Source organism: Mandrillus leucophaeus, unplaced genomic scaffold, assembly GCF_000951045.1.
Source record: "Mandrillus leucophaeus isolate KB7577 unplaced genomic scaffold, Mleu.le_1.0 Scaffold511, whole genome shotgun sequence".
In the NCBI taxonomy this organism is placed as follows: domain Eukaryota; kingdom Metazoa; phylum Chordata; class Mammalia; order Primates; family Cercopithecidae; genus Mandrillus; species Mandrillus leucophaeus.
Window position 1 is genome coordinate 182,260 of NW_012105487.1, and position 25,168 is coordinate 207,427.

General features: G+C 39.3%; 1 protein-coding gene across 2 annotated transcripts in view; it reads right to left on the bottom strand.

Moving 5' to 3' along the window:
* LOC105551239 (glypican-6) overlaps positions 1–25,168 on the bottom strand; it is a 1,217,642-nt gene that overhangs the window by 181,061 nt on the left and 1,011,413 nt on the right. The gene's annotated exons all lie outside the window — the stretch shown is intronic.

Sequence of the window (25,168 nt, forward strand, 5' to 3'; positions counted from 1 at the left end):
ACATAATTCAGGCTTTCTGTTTACAGAAGAGCAAGCTGAAACCCCTAAGAGAACAACAATTTGCCCAGGGATATGTAATTGGTCAGCAGGGAAGCTGGAACTCCAACCCAAGCCACCAAATTCCCAGCCCTGTGCCCCTTCCCCACAATCATGTATATTCCCACATCAGTTATTCTGTAACTAAGTTCTGCTCATGGTCATTACCCAAGGGGGAAAAAAGCATGTTCATTCTAGAAAATTAAAGAAGCATTAATTAAGGAGCATATACATTCTATTCTTTGGAGATCATATCTATTGCCTTGTGAGTAACTCAAATGCCACTTGTCCTGGGCCACTTGATAGAAGTGACTGTATCTTGGAGTTTAACAGATACAAGTTGGAATCATTTACCAGTCATATACCTCAGGACAAGACACTTAATAGCCTATGAACTTCAGTTTCTCCCTTGTAAAATGGGAATGATTACATTTACTTCAGAGGGCTAGTGGGAAGATCGGAAGTATGGGTTTGTTAAGATTTGCTTTCATTTTAATCCCCAAGGTTGCTAATTGTTTTTAAATGTATCCAGGATTTGTCTTAGTGCAGTATGGTAATGCATGCAGACACAGACCTTAATGTCACGAAGGAAGGTGCACAGATCTCTAGGAACAGGTATCTCAGATAGGGCCACATGGGTAAGAACCAGGGCTCTCAGGGAGGCAGGAAAGACGAGGAAAAAGCCTGGGCAAAAGCCTATATTGTGATTTTCTGGGGAAGAATGGACAAGATAGGGTAAGTACACTGAGCAAGCTTAGGGTTGGGTAATTTGAATAACATCAGTGAGTTCTAGCGGTGTCTCTAGTCATCTGTTACCTGGTCATGAGATGATTTAGGGCAAAGGAATATTGGCTTGGTAAGAGTTAGATAAAGGGGGTGATTGGAAGTATGAGTTCTGGACTGGTTGGTTTGCATATGAAATGAAAATACACAGGCAAATTGTTTACTATCTTGTTTTTTTTTTTTTCTTTTTTGAAACAGGGTCTCATGCTGTCACCCAGGTTGGAATGCAGTGGCACAATCTCAGCTCATTGCAACCTCTGCCTTCTGGGCTCAAGTGATCTTCCCACCACAGCCTGCTGAGCAGCTGGACTACAGGTGCATTCCACTATACCTAGCTAATATTTCTATGCTTTGTAGAGATGGGCTCTTGCCATGTTGCCCAGGTTGGTCCCAAACTCCTGAACTCAAGCAATCTGCTCGCCTCAGCTTCCCAACACACTAGGATTACAGATGTGAACCACCGTGCCTGGCTTTTATTTACTATTTTTAGGAGTTAGCTAGCCGTGGGAGAGGTAGTCTCTCCAGGATTAGCAAAGCCTCAACGTGTCAAAGCATCATGAAATATAATATCAAAAAAACCCTCCATAAGTAATACACTAATCTTAATAGAAAATTAAACAAACACTACTGAAGACGGCTGCTCAGACTCCTGTTATTAAATAATGTGGTCTGCAGCATGTAGCGTGAAAGTGGGACACATTTTTCACAGCATCCACTAGAGAGACACAGAGAGAATGAGAAAGAAAAGAGAGACACAAACAAGAACAACAAAAGAATGGAATATTCTCATTCACTTCTCATCTATTTCTTCTCATAGAAAAGCATATCCAAGCACTGTTTTCCTGATCAAGCTTTTCTATTTATATGATTCAGTTTCCTCTTATTTTATAAATATAAATTCCCAGGGAGAATAAAAAGGCTTAAGATTCGGATTGTGAAATGTTCTTGGCAAACTCTAGGTCAGGGTTTCTCAACCTCGGCCCTATTGAAATTTGGGGCCTGATGAGTCTTTGTCTGCTCTGTCCTTTGCCTTGGAGGTTTTGTAGCATGTTTGGTCCCTACCAACTAGATGCCAGCAGCACTGACACACAAATGTGATGATCACTAATGTCTCCAGGCACTGCCAAATATCTCTGACGGGCAATATCAGTCCCAGTTGAGAACCAGTGTTCCAGATAACTCATGGTTTAGTTCAGCCATGTTTTCATATAGCTCTTTATATTCAGGATCCTGAAAGTCATTTATCATTTACAGTTGAAATAATCTTTAATGACAGAAAAGTGAACGTATTCTCCCTGCTCTCAAAAAAGAAAATGAAGTCACAAAGCATGGAGAGCTAAATGGCAAACTTTAGATGAGACTTAGAAGATGCCATCTGAAAGAACAATCACAAACTCCTTGTGGAATAGATTGAAATTTGTTCAGGTCTATCTCTGCTTTGCAAGGCAGGACATAAACTTTCCCAAGCTGCTCTAGTTGTGCTTTGGTGAGGAGAGAAATAAAAAGAGACTTGGAAATTTTTCTAGGATCCTTCACCTGCTCTAACCTTGTAGAGGAAAGCTTACCTAACAAATAGGCATCTTGGTGCTTTTGCTTCTTATTTTCTTAAGATGAACATCAAACAGACAAACTCTAAGTTGACTCATGTCAATACTGGTTGCAAAAACACACAAGAAACATAATGACTATTTGAGATTTGCTGTAATAAGATGGGCTAGAAGTTCACAAATACAAAGACACATGCCTGGAGACCTCAAGGGCAACCTCAAGTCCCTTGATTTTTCCATACTCCTGTTGGTCGTAATCTGATTAGCAGTGACTAAGAAAGGATATAGGTAAAGTTAGAGAACCAAATAGAAGCTCAAAAGAATAAAGCAAATGCAGATAAGGATCAAGGAAGCACGTATTTTTACAGGCAACAAATACTTTTGGCACACAATAAAATGTTTCTATATCACATTACATTTGTCTTCCTATTATTTGTGGTCACCAAATATTCATTCTTATTATGAAAAAGATTATTATATTGATTGATCCAGGGTTAAGAATATTGAATTTAAACTATGTCAGATTTGAATTTTTAATTTATGCCTTTTGTGTTCTTAGTTTATGTTGTGGCTCATAAATTAAGAAAAGTGTTTTCTAAAAGATAAATGTTTACTAAAGAAAGATTCATTGAATATACACATTGAAAACATAAGGCTGAACAAGGCTGACTGGGTTCTCTAAGGTTGCTTATAGAAGTGAAGGATACAAAATTGGAACATGATTAATTCCAGTGACAGAATTTTAAAAACCTTCTTTTCCAACCCGCTCATGTAGTTCAACCAGCAAAGGTACTGAATTTCACATTTGTCTGAGAAACAAATTTCACATGCCAGGGTTTTATAAGTTCAAATCTATGGGATGTATTGTTTCCGTAACTATTGTATGTGTTAGTGATATTTCACAGAGCCATAAAAGAAGGTAAGCCTGAACTAATTAGAATAGTGATGGAAGAAAATGCCTCTGTATTTTTATTACAGTGAAATACTCCCACTTCAAAATGGATTAAGTATGTGGTATATAGAGAGATGGTTTATTGATTTATGCATTTTGTTGTCACACTTTTGTAGGCATTGGCTGGCATACTAAAGCAGTCACACCTTAAAGCTCTAAAATGTGGAGAACATATTCATTTCCCATTGTGTGGAATGCACATAATTCTTAGGCACTGCCCTGATTCTCTGGAGGACTAGGTACCTTTTTATCCACACTTGTTTTTGGTTTAAACTGAGTAGCTACCCTTTTTGTTTATCAGCTTAAAGTATTTATGTATTACAGAAATCTAGAATTTTGTATATAGAAGGATTTGCCTAAGTTTTGCTTTTAGTCTCTTTGTCCTCTTTTTTATTTGAGATGTTGTTTAAATGTACCCCTTTCTAGAAAAGGAGAAAAAAAAACCCCAAAGCAATGATGTTCTTCAGTGCTTTGGGAAGTGTAAATTTATTGGATATTCCTTCAAGGTTATATGTTTAAACACATGAAGTAGGTAAACATATAGTAGTTTTGCTGAGACTTTTGGTGAAAATAGCTGAGTGAATTCATATCTTCTCTGGTTCCAGATATACCAGTGACAGAAAAACTATAAAACAAGAAAAATAAAAAAGCCATAGAGATGAAGCAATACAAAATATGAAATAATAGTTATCAGACATGGAGTAAGGATTGGGAAGTTCCAACATGTATTTGATAGAACTCCCAGAAGAAACAATGGAGAAGATAGCAGAGAAGAAATGTACAGATTTAATAATAGTTGAGAATTTTCGAAGTAAAGAAAAGCCTGATTCCTGAGATTGAAAGTAATTGTGATGTTAGCCTCCCCAGTCCCAATAAACATAATGTAGAATAGAGACAGAAGTATTCTAATACTGTGTTGGAGGGACTGTCAACATGAGGTTTAAAATTAATGGGTATTGTCTTTCAAGTGAAAAGTCCTATAATAAATGCACTACCTTAATATTTATTATGGTGAATCTAAGGACAAAGAAGATTAAATATGACACATCATTTATTTTTTACAAACTCTGAAAAACAACAGGAAGTCATAATTTGAGAAAATGTAATTGTGTAAAGCTTCTCATTGCTTTCCAGAACCAATATAAATGTATTCGTTCAGTGATTTTACTCACAATAATTATATATACAAATTTTTCTTTGATTATTTTCTTTGATTTTACAGGATAAATAGAGTCTAGTAAAACCTGGGTCAGTATTTTTGTTTCTTAAAGGTAACAGTACAAATGCCAGTTCTATAAACATAGGTCCTACTTTGAGAAACTGTAATTTCAAATGCCCCAAAAGTGATACATTAAAAAGGTTTTATACTTTTATAAATATAAGGCTCACTATAAGTGAAATAATAAAATATAAGTGAGTCTTATGTTTGTAAAACTATAAAATGTTTTTAATCTATCACTTTTGGGGCATTTGAAATTACAATTGCTCAAAAAGAATAATCTGATCAAAGAATCTGGTGATTTTTCTCTAATGCTGTCAGCCCAGAGGTGTTGAAAACAGGATTAAATTTTCTACTTTTCATGGAGAGTTTTATTTTGACTTCCTATTGCACTAGAAAATGACCCATGTTCTTAGGGCCTTTGAAAGGGCCTCTCACTTTCGGCCTTACCAGGCTCCTCCTCACCTACTCCTGGGCTCTGCTGACTTCACCTTCCTAAACACCATTCCATCCCTCTGAGGGGCCATTCTTAACGCTGTCTCCATCACCTAACCCACTTCCCCAGTTACTGACATCAAACATTTCTCAAGGCTCCAGCATTTCCTTATCTAGACAACCTACACTTTTTCTTGCACTGATATGGTTCGGCTGTCTCTCCACCCAATCTCTTCTTGAATTGTAGCTCCCATAATTCCCACGTGTTGTAGGAGGGGCCTGGTGGGAGATAATTGAATCATGGGGGGTGGTTTCCCCCATACTGTTCTCATGGTGGTGAATAAGTCTCAGGAGATCTGATGGTTTTATAAGGGTTTTATAAGTCTCACGAGATCTGATGGTTTTCCCCCTTTCACGTGTCTCTCATTCTCTCTTGCCTGCTGCCATATAAGATGTGCCTTTCACCTTCCACCATGATTGTGAGGCTTCCCCAGTCACATGGAACTGTGAGTCCATTAAACCTCCTTTTCTTTATAAATAACCCAGTCTCAGGTATGTCTCTATCAGCAGCATGAGAACAGAGTACTACAAGCATCTTAGAGAACTTACACATCTTTTTATCTAGTGAAATTATATATCAATATGACTTCATTTAGTTCTTGATATGCTAACACATGCAAAGGATTGTGGGCTGGAAACACTGAGAATTTACAAAGGATTTTAAGTTAGAATGGCCCCTGTTTTGCAGGAATTTACGATCCATTTGAGGAGTAAAGATAGGACGTTAATTCATTTGAAGAAAACTAGAGCTACATGGCAATATATAAATGCCAGGGGAGTGGTGAAACTATCACCATTTCAGAGTCCACTATTCAGAGACTTATCAAGGTTTTTCTCCTATTTAGCGTTTGCCATGTAGGCATCTTTTTTATTTTTTGAGATGGAGACTCACTCTGTTGCCCGGGCTGGGGTGCAGTGCCACAATCTCAGCTCACTGCAACCTCCACCTCCCAGGTTGAAGCGATTTTCCTGCCTCAGCCTCCTGAGTAGCTGGGACTACAGTCACCTGCCACCATGCCTGGCCACTTTTTAAATTTTTAATAGAGACAGGGTTTCACCATATTGGCCAGGCTGGTCTCAAACTCCTGACCTTGTGATCGGCCTGCCTTGGCCTCCCAAAGTGCTGGGATTACAGGTGTGAGTCACCGTGCCCAGCCGCCATGTAGACATCTTAATGATGATTCTACTGATGAACTGATGCTTATTATACACTTCCAAATGCAGGTATTTAGGTGGTCATGACATATATTTGTTAATCTTATCATAATTTATACCCAATAAGATCTAAAAAGTGATAAAGAAGAGGCAATATATAAATTGTATTCCCCAAAGGTGTTAAGATACATATTTTTTTGGTGTGTGTCCTGTTTTCTGGATAATAGTGGCTTGGATCGTCAAGTTACCTCTAACATTAAGCATCCCACCTTCAGGGACATACGGTTCCAGGCAGGGTTGTCTTCCTGTTTTTCATCGTTGACATCGCAAGAGCGCTGGCTCTGTCTCCTCCTGCAGCGCCGGTGTCAGCATATTCAGTAGGCGATTCATTTCTGTCACCTGCATCATAATCACCCTCTGCATCCTATCGCCTAATGCATCACTGTCAGACCCCCTGACTTCTTGATATCTCTGTCCCTGTGAGAGGCCTGGAGATCAAATCACATCTGATAGCGAAACTCAGAGCCAGAACATTCTGTCTGAGGAAGTGAACCAGGAGGGGCACATTTCAGTGTGCTAACTTCATGCAACCTCCCTGACAGTCCTCGATAATGTTACAGTTTTCCAAGGAGCATCTTCATTTATTTGATGTTAATCACTTTGTTAGGTCCTGCAACAGAATCAGTCAAGTGCCAAGTGCTGCTGCTTTTTGCGCTGCCTGTTTCCTGCCATTACTGAGACTCCAGGCTTTATTGAGGCCCTGGTCATCCCCCTTGGACTCCACTCTCCTCTGACATCACTACCATGTGGTTCCAACCCAATGCGGCTGCTGAGTTAATTTTGGCATTTGTCACTGACACAATAAATACCTCAAAAACCATTTCAACTTTGTTATTCTTCAGTTCCAATCAATGCAAATAATCTCCTACACTTATACAAAGAATGCTGTAGGACATTAGCGAATCTGCCAACTCAATCATCTATTGAGTTAATTTTTCTCCAACCATGCAAACTATCATGTCCCTACTTAAAGTCTCTTTTTTTATTCCTACCATGTTGCTTAGCCTCTCTTTTCTCCGCCGTCACACTTTTATTTGAATAGAGACACCATTAAAATAGACTTCAGCTAGTTGAACTGAATACAAAGAAGACAGACTACCATTCCAAGTCTCTTCTTCCAACACAGTCTTCTCTACAATATGAAGATTTACTGTCCTGCGTATGTTGAAAATGAAGCTCCACACCCACTGGCAATAGGCCATGAACTCTGAGTTGCTAACAGATTTGAAAATAATCCATTGTTAAATATCCTCATCTGCTCTACACAGGACCCCCAGCTTACAAATGCCAGTTACTTGGCTGGTGTTAGAGACAGACCTAAAATACCTTGAAGTTAGCCAGCTTATATCATGTTAGCTTTAGTCCCAGTGCTATACTTTCACCAGCTGAGTTAATGGACTTAGGCACACATTTGTTACTCATTGACAATGACAGACTCAAGTGTTATTGTGGTTGAAACAGATTCCAGAGATAATGTATTCCAGTTCCTTGATTTTATAGCTTAACATGAAAAGAACAGAAAGATTGAGGGACTTGCCCGAGGCCACTCAGCTTTGTAAGTTTGTATCTTTATTATTTTAGAAATTCTTTTCTAACGCTTTAGCTCTCCATGAATTTGAAGTTTCCAGAGGGCATTTCCTGAACAGTGTTCAGAGGAAGGCTCCTGGAAACTTGGGATTTTTTTTTTTTTTTTTTTTTTTTTTTTGACAGAGTTTTGCTCTTGTTGCCCAGGCTGGAGTGTAACGGTGCAATCTCAGCTCACTGCAACCTCCGCCTCCAGGGTTCAAGTGATTCTCCTGCCTCAGCCTCTTGAGTAACTGGGATTACAGACATTCACCACCACACCCAGCTAAATTTGTATGTTTAGTAAAGACAGGGTTTCACCACATTGGTCAGGCTGGTCTGGAACTCCTGACCTCAGGTGAGCCACCCGCCCCAGCCTCCCAAAGTACTGGATTACAGACGTGAGCCACCACACCTGACCTGGAATATTTTTAACACAAGAGAAACTCTGCTTTCCAGTTTCCGTGTGTGGTCAAGGAGGGCAAATGAAGGAGAAAAAGGGAAGAGGAAGGGAACATTAATTGAGCACGCAGGTGCATCCTATCAACCAATAAGAGGTAGCATTTATTGAGGGCTTGCCATGAACCAAACACTGTTCAGAATACTTCACATATACTGTCTACCCATTAAATCCTCAAACAGCTGTATGAAAAAGAAGTGTTTAAAAAAATCATCCCTGTTTTACAGATGAGGAAACACAGCAGAGTGTCCCAGTTAACAAGTGGTAGAGCAGGATGCAAGCCAAAGCACCGCGTTATCTTGCCTATCAGAAACCTCATCATCACTCCGTGGAGTGGCTGTTATTGTTCCAAATTTACAGATGAGGAAACTGAAGCTCTTAGGAACTGTATGACTAAAGATGGGGAGGTGAAAGCAGCTGGTTATAGTCTAGTCTACCTCTAGATTACTAGAGGTCTAGTCTACCTCTTTTTATTCTGCCATGCAATTCCAGGATGCAGAGATCCAAAAATGATGACAAGGCATTTTAACCCTAATCCAGAGAAGCTGAGTCAAGGTCAATTTAGCAAATTAACTAATAAAAGGAGTCGATGACTCAGCAATATACTTATATTTTGACTTTCCCATCCTTTCTCTCTGTCATGAAGGAAAGATAAGGCAGATTTTAGCTAGGATATTAGGTCTAGAAAAGTTCTTCACAAACATGGGATCAAGTGCATAATGTGGTTACCCCTTCCCAAATGCCTAATATCGTTTCCAGCACAAAGGCTTTTCAACAAACATGTGGCAAATGAGATTATAATGCCAACCTGGCATGCCACTGCCCTAAACTCTCCATTGTGGATTGGTTCTAGTGGCTTATCTGATTCATGAAAGAAATTTCCTGTGGGTCATTATCTCGAGGAAGTCCTCTGTCTGTCGGTGGTGGTGAATTTTAAGGCAGCTGTGCCATACGATGGAAAGAGAACAAAGATTTAATCTGAATTCACTCATGAAATACAGCTTCAGGGTGTGAATCCCAGCTCCGGCAGGGGATTGAGCAAACAGCAATATCATCACTGTGGTTTTTCACTTAGGATGTGTAACTTGTCAGAGCAGTGAAATCTCTTATGAGATGTGTGTTAGGATGATGTTGTTCAGGCAGAAGGCTGTTCAACAGTACACTTCCCTGAAGACATTTTTCAATTACGGATGCATTGCAATTAGAGATGGAAAAAGGCTGGATGGGGTCACCAAGTTTATTTCATCTGGCAGAATGGACACAGCCTGAGATTTTGTTTTTCATATAAAATATCTTCTAAAATCCAGCTTATGTAATTTCACGTGGGAGGCTTGTTCATAATCTTACAATCCAAAGACTGTTTCCCACTAATATAACTTGATATTTGACCTCATTTGCACTACTTTTTTTCCAAGTGAGATCTGTTTACTGATTTTACCAAATCATCTTCCTAGTTTGTTTCTTAGGATGAGAGAATGGTTATTCCTGTAATGGCCCTAAAAGATTGCCTAGCCCAAGTTACTTACTCATAAAAAGAAAAACTAAGGCTCAGAGAGGCTGAATTAGAGCTTTGATCTGCTTTTCAGTCGATTTTCAATCCACCTGCATTAGGACTTTCACTTGAGTTTTTATTACCTTTTCATTATATACAACCTGTAACCACCATCTTCTAGGTTGTGAGTCTAAGCTGTTAAATCTAGGATGAAATTTCTTTTAATTATGGCAACAGAAAAAAAGTACTTAACAGCTGAAACACCTGTTTGTATTTATTATATTTTGAGAAATATAATTTGATCAGTGCTAGATGTCATGCTATATAACAATGATTAGTATTTTATAGGGTACAATTAAAATCAAAACATTATTTTTCTTGCAAAGACATCTGCATAAAAAGCTGCATTCTAAAAACAAGTCAACATTTAACATGCTAAACATCAGCTACAAATATTTGGCCTTCAGGGCATAGAGCTTTTTTTAACACTGCTAAATTTGTACATTTCTTGGTAAAATTGTTTATTCACTGTTTTGATGCTAAATGTATATTTGTTGTGGGCGACATAAAAACATTTACAGACTAGATGCATAATAGTAAGTTGCCAAAATACAGATACTATCTTTTGTTCTTAGTTATTGTTATGGCTGAATTGTATCCCCCTAAAGAGGCACATGTTGAAGCTCTAATTCTCAGTCTGACTGTATTTGGAGATAGGGTCTTTAGGGAGGCCATTAAGGTTACATGAAGTCATAAGGGTGGGTTCCTAATCCAATAGGGCTAGCACTCTTATAGGAAGAGACACCAGAGAGCTCACTCACTCTCTGCCATGTAAGGACACAGAGAGAAGGCCACTGTCTGCAAGTCAGGTGGAGAATCCTTCCCAGAAACTGAATTGGTCTGAACCTTGATCTTGGACTTCTAGTCTCTAGAACTGAAATAAATGTCAGTTGTTTAAGTCACCAAGTTTGTGGTATTTTGTTACAGCAGCCCTAGCAGGCTAATATCGTTATAGCTCCCCTTCTTAAAGGTGAGAACTTGATGATGCTTGGCAGGGAGTGGAGTGTATGTTAAAGTATGCAGATTTTGACTAAGGTCTGGGTATGTGGAAGAGCCCTAGCAAATTTATAGATGAGGTGGGATTTTCTCAATACTATAGAGTTTCTGAGAGATGACAGTATTCCATGGAACTGGCCCCAAATCTCCCTATTACTTCACCCCATTCCATCTTCCCTACAGTCCTAGCAGCCTTGGTAATTTCCTTTCTCCCTGTAGATTCATACATGAGGCCCAAAAGAGAAGGGTATCAAAACTCACATTTTGACATCATTGGTTGTAGAATGGTAGAAGTCAACAAATATTTTTATTCCATCAGAGATATGAAAATTCCATCATTGATCGGATATATTACCATGCATCTGACTAAATCCATAAACAAATTAGCCAATATAACAGCCAGTATAAGTGTCTCTTTTAAAAATATTTTGCATTTCCTACTTTGCATTTAATTCAGGTTAAAGTTCCGAACATGAAATTGAAGTTCCTCTTCCGTCAAATATGCTTGTGTGGCAATTACAGGAAGAAATTGAAAATGAACCAAATAAAGGCATGTTTAAGAAACGCCTTATGGGGTTATGCCAGCTCTCATAACACCAAGTGGTTTTGACAAGCAGTCTGAAATCCACTAATCACTTGGGTAAAACTCTTCCGCTTGTTCCCGTTAGTTTCAACTCAAACAGCAATCTGACTTGACAGGTTTACTGTAGCCTTAAGGAGAAGTGGATGTAATGCAAGACACAGCCTTGAAGGTAAAAGGTCAGCGTTGAGAGTCTGAAACCACCTGGCATCTTAAAACGATATTTTCTATTGTTGCTTTTGGACATACTTCACTAGAAGACCCTTTCAAAACTTTAATTTCTTGCTTGGAAGTCACAGGTTAATGACAGTTAACAAGAAGTTAAGGTACAATATAACATCTTTATATAGCATGCACTTGGCTTTGTGGTTTTCAAAAGGAGGATGGCTTTGAAAACCCAAATGTACAGCTTGGTTTTTTTTGCAGCCAAAATAAAAATTTTTAAAAAATTTCTTAGTTAAAAAAATCCTCCCCCTTGTAAGAGATATTCTTGTGCTGTAAGCCCTAATTAAGAAAAAAAGAACTTAAAAGGTTATTGAAGTTAACTGTGGTATGCAGTATGGCCCGGCTTCCTCTGATAATGACAAAATCTATTTCACTAGTGACAAGTGTCTCAAAGGCTATCTTTTGACTACAAAGAACATTGAGGGATATGTATTTTAATATGTCAGTATCAAAGAGAAATTTGTTCTCATAGCCCCGAGATGCTCTCAGCACACTGAGCAAACACTCTGAGTATGCAGTGGTTTTGGCTTTGGGCCACATCTCAGGAAAGCCCACACTTATTCCTGCTGAGTCTTCTTTGAACTATGGTACTGTGGGTTCCCCTTTGTCTTCCAAAGCTGAACCTTAGTCACCCCCAAACTTTATGTGAGTACCTTGGTATGGACTCTTCCCCACGTTTCTCGGAACATGTGAGAAATGTCTGAATTGACTTCTGAGACAGTGGTTGATGCATTAGAGGCTGTATGGCAGGAGCCACGTTTGCACACCCCTAAGTCTTTTTTTTTTTATTTCTTTTTTTTTTAAATTAATTAATTAATTTATTATTATTATACTTTAAGTTGTAGGGTACATGTTCATAACGTGCAGGTTTGTTACATATGTATACTTGTGCCATGTTGGTGTGCTGCACCCATCAACTCGTCATTTACATCAGGTATAACTCCCAATGCAATCCCTTCCCCCTCCCCCCTCCCCATGATAGGCCCCGGTGTGTGATGTTCCCCTTCCTGAGTACAAGTGATCTCATTGTTCAGTTCCCACCTATGAGTGAGAACATGCGGTGTTTGGTTTTCTGTTCTTGTGATAGTTTGCTAAGAATGATGGTTTCCAGCTGCATCCATGTCCCTACAAAGGACACAAACTCATCCTTTTTTATGGCTGCATAGTATTCCATGGTGTATATGTGCCACATTTTCTTAATCCAATCTGTCACTGATGGACATTTGGGTTGATTCCAAGTCTTTGCTATTGTGAATAGTGCTGCAATACACATACGTGTGCATGTGTCTTTGTAGCAGCATAATTTATAATCCTTTGGGTATATACCCAGTAATGGGATGGCTGGGTCATATGGTAGATCTAGTTCTAGATCCTTGAGGAATCGCCATACTGTTTTCCATAATGGTTGAACTAGTTTACAATCCCACCAACAGTGTAAAAGTGTTCCTATTTCTCCACATCCTCTCCAGCACCTGTTGTTTCCTGACTTTTTAATGATCGCCATTCTAACTGGGCACACCCCTAAGTCTTATAGCTCTTACTACATCTTCCAGGTATTGCACTGAGTTCTTTATCTGCATTATCTCATTTAATCCTCATGACAGTCCTATGGGGCAGAAACTTTAGCAACTCTGTTTTATGAATGAGGAAGCAGAGGATCTGTGTGTTAAGGAACAATTCCAAAGTCAGCTAGAACAATAATGTAAACATGCACGTACAAGCTGACTCCTATGTAAGGAAAATCAAATGTTTAGATATGGCACATGATTTGAAAAAAATCAATTGTATTATTTAAAACCGTAATACATGCTTCTATATAGAGTTCCATAACTGCAAGCATCTCTGGTCCTCAATGGTTGCATTAAAGTATTCTTATAATCCAAGCGATGTCCTTGGATTTTCAAACCAATTTCCATGCCCACGATGGCTTCTTACTGGGGCTGGTTGAGGGGAGAGGGCTTATCAAAGCCCTAACTAGGAAGAAACTGCTGGAAGAACAGGGAAGGAAGCAAAGGAGACCAGGGATGCTTTGGCTTCTTTGACGTCTGCAGGTCAGGTGCTTGTACCAGGATGTGGGGACACCAGTACTTACCACTCTCTGTTCAAAAGAGACTTAAATAGAAAAGCAGTCGCAAAGAAGGTATGAAAACAGGCTTCTTATTTTGAAAAGAATAAAACTTCAGTGCTCACTTCCACAGGCCTTATTTCAGATACTTTCTTTTTTTTTGAGATGGAGACTCGCTCTGTTGCCCAGGCTGGAGTGCAGTGTCCGGATCTCAGCTCACTGCAAGCTCCGCCTCCCGGGTTTATGCCATTCTTCTGCCTCAGCCTCCTGAGTAGCTGGGACTACAGGCACCCGCCACCTCGCCCGGCTAGTTTTTTGTATTTTTTAGTAGAGACGGGTTTCACCGGGTTAGCCAGGATGGTCTCGATCTCCTGACCTCGTGATCCGCCCGTCTCGGCCTCCCAAAGTGCTGGGATTACAGGCTTGAGCCACTGCGCCCGGCCTCTAGATACTTTCTATAATACTTCTCATACTCCACTCTCTTAGATTTGTCCTTGGTTATGCGTGTGTATGTGTGCGCGCGCGCATGTGTGTGTGTGTGTGTGGGGTACATACACACATAAATACATACTCATGTAAACATACTCCTCTACAGATACACACACAGATATACAGATACACGACACATGCTTCTGTATAGAGTTTCAGAATTACAAGCATCTCTGGTCCTCAATGGTTCAGTTAAAGTATTCTTTTTTTTTCATCTTTTAAATTTTTATTTTCATAAGTTTTTGGGGAACAGGTCATATTTGGTTGCACAACTAAGTTCTTTAGTGGTGATTTGTGAGATTTTGGTGAACACATCACCCAAGCAGTATACAATAAATCTAATTTGTAGTTTTTTATCCCTCACCCCCTTCCCACCCTTTCCCCCCAAGTCTCCAAAGTCCATTGTATCATTCTTGTGCCTTTGCATCCTCATAACTTAGCCCCCACTTATGAGTGAGAACATACGATGTTTGGTTTTCCATTCCTGAGTTACTTCACTTGGAATAATAGTCTACAATCCCATCTAGGTTGCTGCGAATGCCATTAACACAACATATAGACACATATGCAAAAACACACAGACACGCACACATATGCATACATCAGAGTTGCCAGAAAATAGTGCAAGGCACTCCGTTATATCTGAATTTCAGATAAACACCACTCTCCCTATTGTAATTATGTCCAGATATTGTATGACATTTACCTAGCCTCAAAAACTACTAGTTTATCTGACATTCAGATTTAACTGGATATCCTATACTTTTATTGGCTAAATCAGGCAACTTTAATAAATAAATATGTACATGTATGTATACACATATGTACATGTATGAGTATACATCTACTGTACATCTGCTACAAGTATATTTAAATCTATATAACTGTATATGCAATGATATGTAACACTTCCCAAATGAGATTAGCAACCTGTCCTTACATATGCCCGTTTACCCTAAATTTCCCATACATCAAACTAATCACACTTGTCATTTCATCTTCAATATCTGTTTTTCCCACTATATCCCAAGCTCCACAATGACTGCAGCTACTGCAGACTTACCCCCAGCATAAAACATAGCAGATGAACTATAGAACACAGAATTAATGTGAAAGCCCACATCCAGAATTCAGCCAAAAGTTCAACCTCACTATTAAAAGCAGAGAGGACCTGTTCAACTGTGGACAGAAGCCAAAGTCAGCTGCTGAAAACCATGAAAGAGATACGCGGTCTAGATTTAAAGGACTTTCACTGCATGACAACAATGATCACATGCATTTCAGTGTCTTTATGTCAGTGATTTTGAATAAGCATGTTAAAATATTTTTTATCTTTGTATTCGGGCTAGCCCACTGGGTAACAGCACTTTGCACATGGACATTTCTCCTATACCCCAAGCAACACTGCGAACCCTTCTGGCACGCCGCGTGCTCACCAGGTTCTGTTTTCGTATGCCACAGCACACTCGAAGAGTATCCCTTTGCCTCAAGTTCTGTTATTATGAGTGCCATTTGGAAATTTTCATTTTTGCCAAAACCATTCAAAGCAGAGGATAAAAAAGAGAGGTCAGAAATGGCGGCCCCCTCCCACTCCACATTACATTAGTGGCATTTGAAAATTACAGCCTCATCAGCTTTCTTAGGAAATACTACATTTTTCATCTTTGGTGGCTGTGATTAAGTAACATTCACTTAGGACGGCTCCTATGGTGACATAGCTCCACTATAAAGGCCTCCTGGGTGGCATTCCGGTCATTAGAAACTATACAAACTATTAGGAAACAGTAGCCGATCTGCTAACAAACCCTTCAAATTACAGTTCCCTTTCTCATTGTGGCAAAGAAGACTGAATTCACAAGAGTTTTGGAGTTGGATAAAATAGATATATGTTGAAATACACACACACACACACACACACCCCTCCACACACACACACGAGGAGTCTCACAGTTTGAAGTATATTTCTTAGAATGTTTTTCCATAGAGCTCTTAGTCTAACTGTTCTGATCCCCCAAAATAAGGTTTCATTTTTGGATTCCACAAATTCCCTGGGTCACCTCACACTAAACCATCATGTGTCTATAAACACAGGTTTCAGCAAACTGATGCCCTCCACTGAACTTTAGTCTCTGCATGTCTCTACTATGGACCTATACCACCAAATTGGGACTCACCCACCACTCCATTGCCTGATATAAAAACTGAGTCCCCAGCAAAGGGCACAACTGAGGTGCACAGTCATGTTCTCTATGCTGTTGACCAGCCCTTCACATTCTCTCAGTTGCCCTTTCCCATGAGGCAGTTTTGGCCAGTACCTAATAATGGCTAAGGTAGGCTCTTTCTCTGCATAAAAATGTACATACGTCACAACACCCCAACATATGTCAACATCACAAACATTTAGCCTGCTTGTCTTGAGCTCCTCATAGCATGGGAAATGCAGGCTCATATTTTACAGGCATGTTGACTAATCTTTAGGGGAGATCTGGCTTATGCGGGAAGTGATTGACTATGTGGTACCCTTTCCCTTGAGCTAGTACTAACCCGGACCCCAGACATACCTTTGGCATTCCATCTTTCTGATGACATATAAAAATGAGGAGCCACACACTCTGGGATATTACGGATCCCATGGTGCTTTCAGGAAGACCTGAGGCTTTATCCCCAATGTGGCAAAATGCCAGCTCAGAGAGTAAAGTTCCAACTACTCAACATCTTTCTATACTTTATAGATTGTTCTGTTATTTGCTGCAAAGATTAACTAGCATGAAGTAGGGAGCCATTTATCTGTTAACACATTTTTTTTTTTCTTCCAGAGGTGCCTGCATTTCAGCAGTGGATTTAAGCCACCTCTGTGTAAAATATTGCAGCATGCTGAGGTAAGTAAATGCTACAGGAGATAAATTATTTGATGACCAAGTGGGCATTTTCCTATAAATTAACTTTTTTAAAAATAAAAATCATAAAATTGTGAATTGTGAGAGATGAAGGTAGGAGTGAAATATGAGGATAGGTTTCATTTTTGTGCTAATGAGAGGTCTTTTCTTCAAGTATAAGAGGATATTTTTCATATGAATCCAGCACACAAGCTTCTGCTCTGTACACCAGGAAACTTAGTTCATATGAGCATCACTTTGCTATTATCTGGGTTTGGCTCTCTAATGCTTTCCATAGCCACTCTATTTGTTACCTTCACCAGTTCCCCTTGGAGATGAAATTCAACATCTCCAACTCAGAAAAGGAGCTCCCCATGGGAAGATCCTCTGCCCCAGTCATTAATAGAAGAGACGGGAAAGGCTGGGGCTGGGAGGATTGGATTTATATAAATGGAAAGATAAGTCTCAATTGTTTTACTTCCTTCGAACTTGTCTCTACTATTATTTTTTTTTCCAGCTTAAGATATTTCTTGTTTCCTGCTTTAATCTAAGCTTTATCCAAATGATGACATATTGGAAAAAGAGGTCATCTCCAAGGACATTGCTCACTGTCCTGATGCCGTGCAGTGTATGTTTACTGTCTCATCTCTCCAAAGATCCTCTTCTATCCCCATTTGTATTTATTCCACACCTTGCCAATACCTTCAACTCAAACTTGACACTGGCTCAAGTCATTTAAAGCCAGTAATCCCTGAGCCACACTTAACAAGCCCATGCTGCCAAAACTCTCATAAAACGGAGTCTCAGACTCTCATGGAATACCAAGAAGATTTATATTCAGCCTTAACATTGGCAATATTCACCTAGCCTTTCTAGAATCAACTCATTTCTTATGAAATGCTCAAGTCTATCAGTGAGGATGCAATATCATACATATGTATAAATAATGACAGAGCTTCTTAGGTGCCACACGTAAAATCCAGTCTTGTTACTTCATTGTTGCATGTTAAAGAAAGCTCTTTTATTTCCTTATTTGGGAAATAATACAAAACTCATAGAAAACTTATAAGAATGGTACAAAAACATTTGTATACTCTTTATCCAAAATCACCTATTGTTAACATTTTGCCTCATTTGTTTCTGCAGCTTGCTGTCACTCTCTCTCATATATATATGTGAGAGAGATGGTGTACATATTACTACTTATGTACTAATATGTATCACTTTTATACTAATATGTATCACTTATACAACTGGAGAATAATATGTGAGAGTATATATATGAGAATATACATATGCTGATACTCATATGTTAATATATATAACTTTTGAGATAATTCTCACTATTTGAGAATTAGTTACACACACTGTGGCCTTTTACTCCTTAATACTTCAGGGTGTATTTCCTAGGAACCAGGATAACCTCTTACACACCCATAGTGCAGTTATTAACTATAGTAAATTGAACATTGGTACAATACTTTTATGTACCTACTGTCTGAATTCCAACTTTGTCAACTGATCCAGTCAAATCCTTTATAGCATTTTCTTTAGCCCAGGATCAAGAATAGGATCCTGTATTCTATTTCATTGCCATGTGTCCTCAGTGTCCCTTAATCTGGAGCAATTTCTTAGTCTTTCTTTGTCATCAACTAAAGTGATGGACCATTTGGTGTGCCAGGCAGTAGATCATATACCTCAGCAGCCTGGAGAATGCTGCTGTATTTTCAATAGACAACACATATGAGATGATCATAATGTGGATGTCATTTCACTAGGAAAAAGTAAAATTTTCTTCCATATACTTTTGTTTTTATTTTTACTTTTTCAGAGTCTTGCTCTCTGGCTGGAGTGCAATGGCATGATCTTGGCTCACTGCAACCTCCGCCTCCTGGGTTCAAGTAATTCTGCCTCAGCCTCCTGAGTAGCTGGGACTACAGGCACCCACCACCAAGCCTGGCTAATTTTTGTATTTTTAGTAGAGATGGGGTTTCACCATGTAAGCCAGGATGGTCTTGAACTCCCGACCTTGTGATCCCCCCGCCTTGGTCTCCCAGAGTGTGGGGATTACAGGTGTGAGCCACTGCGCCTGGCTCTGCATTCATTTTAATGAGAAGAGATGTTAGATCATGGAAAGATCTCCACAAAATGGAATGAATTTTTAAAGTTTTGATACTGTTTTAATTGTTTATCTAGAAAATGTACTCCTCCCTTGACATTGCAAGGAATGTGTAGATTGACATAACGATCTAGAGGTGTTCTATGTTCAGAATCTATTATCTGTTGCTAATTTACTTATATCCAACATCCACTGCTTTTTATCCAAATAAATTCCGTCCATCTTGCAATCTTCATGACATCCAGTAAAGCAATAAGCGGTAGCGGTAAAGGGAACATCCCAGGGTGGGGAGCACGCCTCCCGCTCCTGTTCTCTTTTCAGGCTCGAAAGGCAGGAGGCACCACTCAGGAATACACATTCCTCCTGCCTCAGTTGACAGGCTAAGGATCCCTCTGCTCTTGTGTGAAACTCACATCTTTCTCTTCCTCCTCCTGTCCACCCGCAAAGCCCATTTTGTACAGAGGAGAGAAAGAGTCTATTCAGCACAATTAAACCACCTACACACAGACTTACCAAGCAGAAAACAAAGAATAAGGAAGAAAACATCCACCACCACCTGAGAAATTGAAGTAAGCAGTTTCCTGAATTTCTACCCATTTTTCATGGACAATGTCTCTGGAGGAAGCCACAGGAGAGAGCTTCTGAGTGATATAAGGTGAAGCCTTAGCAACACATATTAGGAACCCCTATAACAACAATGGGGAAAGGAAATGGTGGGGACGCTTATTATTCAATGGCAAACTGGGGCTGTTTCTCCACAGCAGTAGAAGAGAATAAAGCAAGTATACGATTGAGGGGAGAGAGGATGGATTTGGAGTCAGGAGACCGCTTTGACGACGGACCAGACTGTGAGACTTTGAGGAAAGCTCTTTAGCAGCTTGAGTCTGTCTCTCTTTCTTTAGTGTTAAGGAGCTATGATAACAAATTGGTCACCAGCTATGGGATGGGGTGAGGTACAAGTGCCTCCAGATACAGAGGTCCCTAAAGAAGGGGACAGAGGTGAGCAGCAATCCTCAGAACAGCTGGAGGGTGGGGGATGGATATAGTCCCACAAAGGGATCTGGTGACACCTCACAGCATCCACCATGGCTCCCCTCTCCTTCCTCATCTGAATGATGAAACCTTATAGAATGCAGTGCTAGGTTCTTTGTAACTGAAATGATTTCACTTTCTTTTTTTCTTTATTCAACTTTAGTTCAAAGAAGTGACCACTCACATCACAGAACTCTCTGAGGCATGCTGGGCTAATTGACTCCATTGAGATATCCTTTGTTATGATAAAAATCTTCTATTCCCCTATACAGATGGTACCAGCCAAGAGGAAAGGCACTGGTGCCTGTGGTCAGGCTTCAGGCAATCCCAGTGACCCTGTGCTGCCTTTACTCACCCCTGTCTCCTGGGAAGAGGTGCAGAACGGAAAAGTGCTCGGGCCTTCCTCTTAGTGACACCACTCCCCTCTTTATGTCACTGCCTTGCTTTTGGGCTCAGCGTCATTAAAGCACTGCTGTGCCTTACTGCACATATTCCTTTCTAGGTCACTGAGACATGAAGTGAACATCATTTGTAATATTCATACTTTTCTCTGAGAACCAGCAGGGGGATGGAGAAGGGCAAGAAAGTGGGAGCAGTGTCTGGGAGGGTGGAGAATTAATTTGCATTAATTTATCACCCTGTTAACTGGTGTGTCACTTCTCTACTCACACAGCCTCCAGTGTGGATCTAGCAATTACTTAGCTCCGCAGAGATAATGCACCCCATAAAATGGCAGAAACAGTGGCCAGGGCTGGGCCCAGGGATTCAGTATGGATAATATTCTAATTCTGTATCACAAGGTAAGGCACAAATAAATTAGTCATGTTTTTCTCTGCAAACTATGTATATCTTACTAGGTATATCACAATGTATTATATAGACATACCTATGTATGTTTATATATTTCCATAAAGTTTTCTTATCTTATTTTTGGTCTTTTCCTTCCCACTGGACTCTAAGCCTCATGAGGGTAAAGGTTTTGCCTATTTGTTCATTGTTGTAACTCCAGCACCTAGAACAATGTTTGCCCAATAGTGGACACTCTGTAAGTATTTGTTGAATACCTAAATCCATATTAAGATCAACTCATATTTGAATTAGTCTAGAAATCTGAGGGACAGTGGATTATATGCTCCATTTTGAAAACGAGATGTTTATAATCAAGTGACACTATTTTAAAGGAACATCATTTTAGTTGAGGTGCCAGTAAAATTCATGAATGCTTTATGCTAAAACAAATTGAGTTACGTGACCTCTTACCTTCTGATTCATCGTTCTGCTTTTTCTTAGTTCTACCATAAATTTGAATCTGTAATTTCTGCTTTGATCAATTTGATGTATAAGGAGTGGAGCCAGTCAAATTTGGAAATCAAATTTCAAAGTTAGAATTCCAATTATGCCGGTGATTCACTGCATAAAACATATGAGCCTCAGTTTCCTGTTAAGTGTTCATTTTGCTCCAAGCCTTCTTTTGAGGGAGGGTACACATGTTGCCCAAGGCACCGAGAATAGAAACTTTCTTCCTGGACTCTTTCCCTCTTGTCAGTTTTCATCTGAAATAAAAGGAGATTGACTCTGGGATCTTCCAAGGCTGCTATTCCAAGAACAGGTTCATAAAGGTGATTGCCAACCTCCAATGCAAATGCTAATAATCTGGAATTTTCCTTCAAACCATCTGCCTATTCAAAATACAACTGGGTCACACTGGAAAGGAGAGAGAGAGAGCTCTGATTCATATGAGAAGTCAAGAACTGAACCTTCATAAGTTCCATACTACAGAAACATAGCTAAGCATGCTCATTTTCTATTGGGATTTTGGCCTGCTATTTGGGTGTACGCAGAGGGCAGTATCCTAACTCTGGTATAATTCTACCAGCAGCTTGGTCTCCCAAAGCTTGTTCAAAGAAGAGAGCATATTTAATCTACTAAATTATGTTTTAATCGAGATAGAATTCTATAAAAATCATTATGCATGCATAAATGTAGCCAACTTGTCATGTTTTTCTTTAAAACACCTGTGAGAATGTCCGTGTCATTTTGAACACTTGAGGCTGGTAGGCTACTCTCTAATCCCCTGCCAACATTAGTAGCCAAGGGTTGAATTTTATGGTTTCAAAGAATCTGTTATGGTGCCCCTAAACTTTCTTACGTTATTTGTCAAACTGAGTAACCCATTGCATATCAATTTAGAAAAAAAATTAAGTACTTTGGAAAGACTGGGTGAAGTAGAATGGCTGAAAAATGTTGGTAAAGAGAAAGGGGGGGAAATGGCACTCTGCTCTTGTTGGTTTGCAAGTATCAAGTTCTTTTATTTTTTCAAAAGTTAAAGGTGGAAATTATAGTTATCGCTTTGTGTTTTGTGCAAGAAAAATCATGCTGAACTCCAATTGGTAAACTCCTATTCCAATAATATGACCTCATATGAAAAGATTGCCGAGTAAATATGCATTATGCTTCTCTGTTTACATTTGTGAGTTAGACTACACTTTACCTCTCTTCAGTTTTCTTCTGGAAAGGTCTATGTGAACATATATCTTAACATAATTTCTCAGTAAGAAAACTTTTTTTTTTTTGTAGACGGAGTCTTGCTCTGTCACCCAGGTTGGAGTGCAGTAGCGCGATCTTGGCTCACTGCAAGCTCAGCCTCCCGAGTTCACACCATTCTCCCGCCTCAGTCTCCCAAGTGTCTGGGACTACAGGCGCCCGCCCCACGCCTGGCTAATTTTTTTGTATTTTTAGTAGACACGGGGTTTCACCATGTTAGCCAGGATGGTCTTGATCTCCTGACCTCGTGATCTGCCCGCCTTGGCCTCCCAAAGTGCTAAAAACCTTTTTTTTAAAATAAACTCTTCAACTTTCAATCTCTCATAGTTGAATACTTCATCTTCAGCACTGAGCTCCATGCTGAGGATGCCAAGATGACCAAGTTATGTTTCCAAACACAAGAGATTCTCGGTGTGATAGAAGATCTCCTCATAGACTGCAGCTAATGACCACATTCTTTTTTTTTACATTGATGATATCTTTGTATTCTCACATTGAAAATGTTTTTCAATGAGGTAAATTGTTTTATTATTCCCAATGGCTATATAAATGAGAAAACCAATATTTAGGAATATATATTCATATATATATGAATTTCAAGATGACACACACAGAAAATAATGTTGTCTATGAACACGTTGCCTGTGTCATAAAGTTACCTGATTCAAAACTTTGTAGACTTTCCGTTACACTATGGTGATAACCCTAATGTGTGTAATGAAAGGATGATACCTAAAGGACTTTGAGCCCCATGGCAGGTAATTCAGAATGTTATTTTATGGTTGGTTGATTTTGTAGATGGCCAATGGCTTTTTTTTTTTTCCAAACTTTTATTTTGGAGTCCATGTGCAAGTTTGTCACATGGGCATACTGCACCCAGGTAGTAAGCATAGTATCCAATAGGTACTTTTTGGACCCTATCCCCATTCCTCCTTCCCATTCTGGTAGTTGACAGTGTTTACTATTCCCAGGTTTATGTCCATGGGTGCTCAATGTTTAGCTCCCACTTATAAGAGAGAACATGTGGCATTTGGTTTTTTTCTTCCTGTGTTAATTCATTTGGATTATGTCCTCCACTTCCATCTGTGTTGCTACAAAGGACATGATTTTATTCTTTTTTATAGTTGCATAATATTTCATGGTATGTATATGTACCACACCTTCTTTATCCAATCCATCACTGATGAGCAAGTAGGTTGATCCTATGTATTTGCTATTATGAATAGTGCAGGAATGGACATATGAGTGCATGCATCTTTTTGATACAATGATCTATTTTACTTTGGGTGGATACCCAGTAATCGGATTGCTGGGTCAAGTGGTAGTTCTGTTTTAAGTTTTTTAGGAGAACTCCAAACTGCTTTCCACAGAGGCTGAAACAATTTACATTCCTACTAACAGTGTATAAGTGCTTCCTTTTCTCTGCAGCCCAATCAGCATCTGCTGTTTTTTCGCTTTTTAACAATGGCCATTCCTGACTGGTGTGAGATGTTATCTCACTGTGGTTTTGATCTGCGTTTCTCTGATGATTAGTGATTATGAGCATTTTTTTCGTAAGTTTGTTGGTTGTATGTACGTCTTCTTTTGAGAAGTATCTGTTATGTCCTTTGCCTATTTTTTAATGGGGTTATTTGTTTTTGCTTATTGATTTGTTTAAGCTTCTTCAAGATTCTGGATATTAGACCTTTGTTGGATGCATAGTTTGAGAATATTTTCTCTCAGTCTGTATGTTGTCTCTTTTCTTTAGTAGGTTTCTTTTTTTTTTTTTTTTTTTGCTGTGCAGAAGCTCTAAAGTTTAATTAGGTCCCACTCATCACTTTTTGCTTCTGTTGCAATTGCTTTGGGAGATTTAGCCAAAAATTCTTAGCTAAGGTTGACGTTGAGAAGGATATTTCCTAGGTTTTCTTCTAGGATTTTTAGAGTGTGAGGTCTTTGGATTATGTCCTCCACCTCCATCTGTGTTTTTTATGGTTGCATAAAAAACCATTAAATCTTTAATCCATCTTGGGTTCATTTCTGTATATGGTGAAAGGTAATGGTTGTTGGCTTGCCATAAGCAGAATGAAAGTTTCTTTCTTCTGCATATGGCTAGCCAACTATCACAGCACCATTTATTGAATAGGGAATCTTTTCTCCATTGCTTGTTTTTGTCAGCCTTGGCGATGATCAGATAGTTGTAAGTGTGTTGCTTTATTTCTGGGTTTCTTATTTTGTTACCCCGGTCTATGAATCACATTCTTCAACCCTTGTTCTTCCCTTCCCCCTGGTTTGTGTAAAAATAATCTCCCCAAATACCAACTAAGAGACTAGACATATGCTTTGGTGTCTTTAACTTAGCGTGCTGAAGACATTGTATGTGGACCCGCTAGAATAGCTATAATGCAGGGAAGAATCCTAGGAAACAACTACTGTTGGAAAGG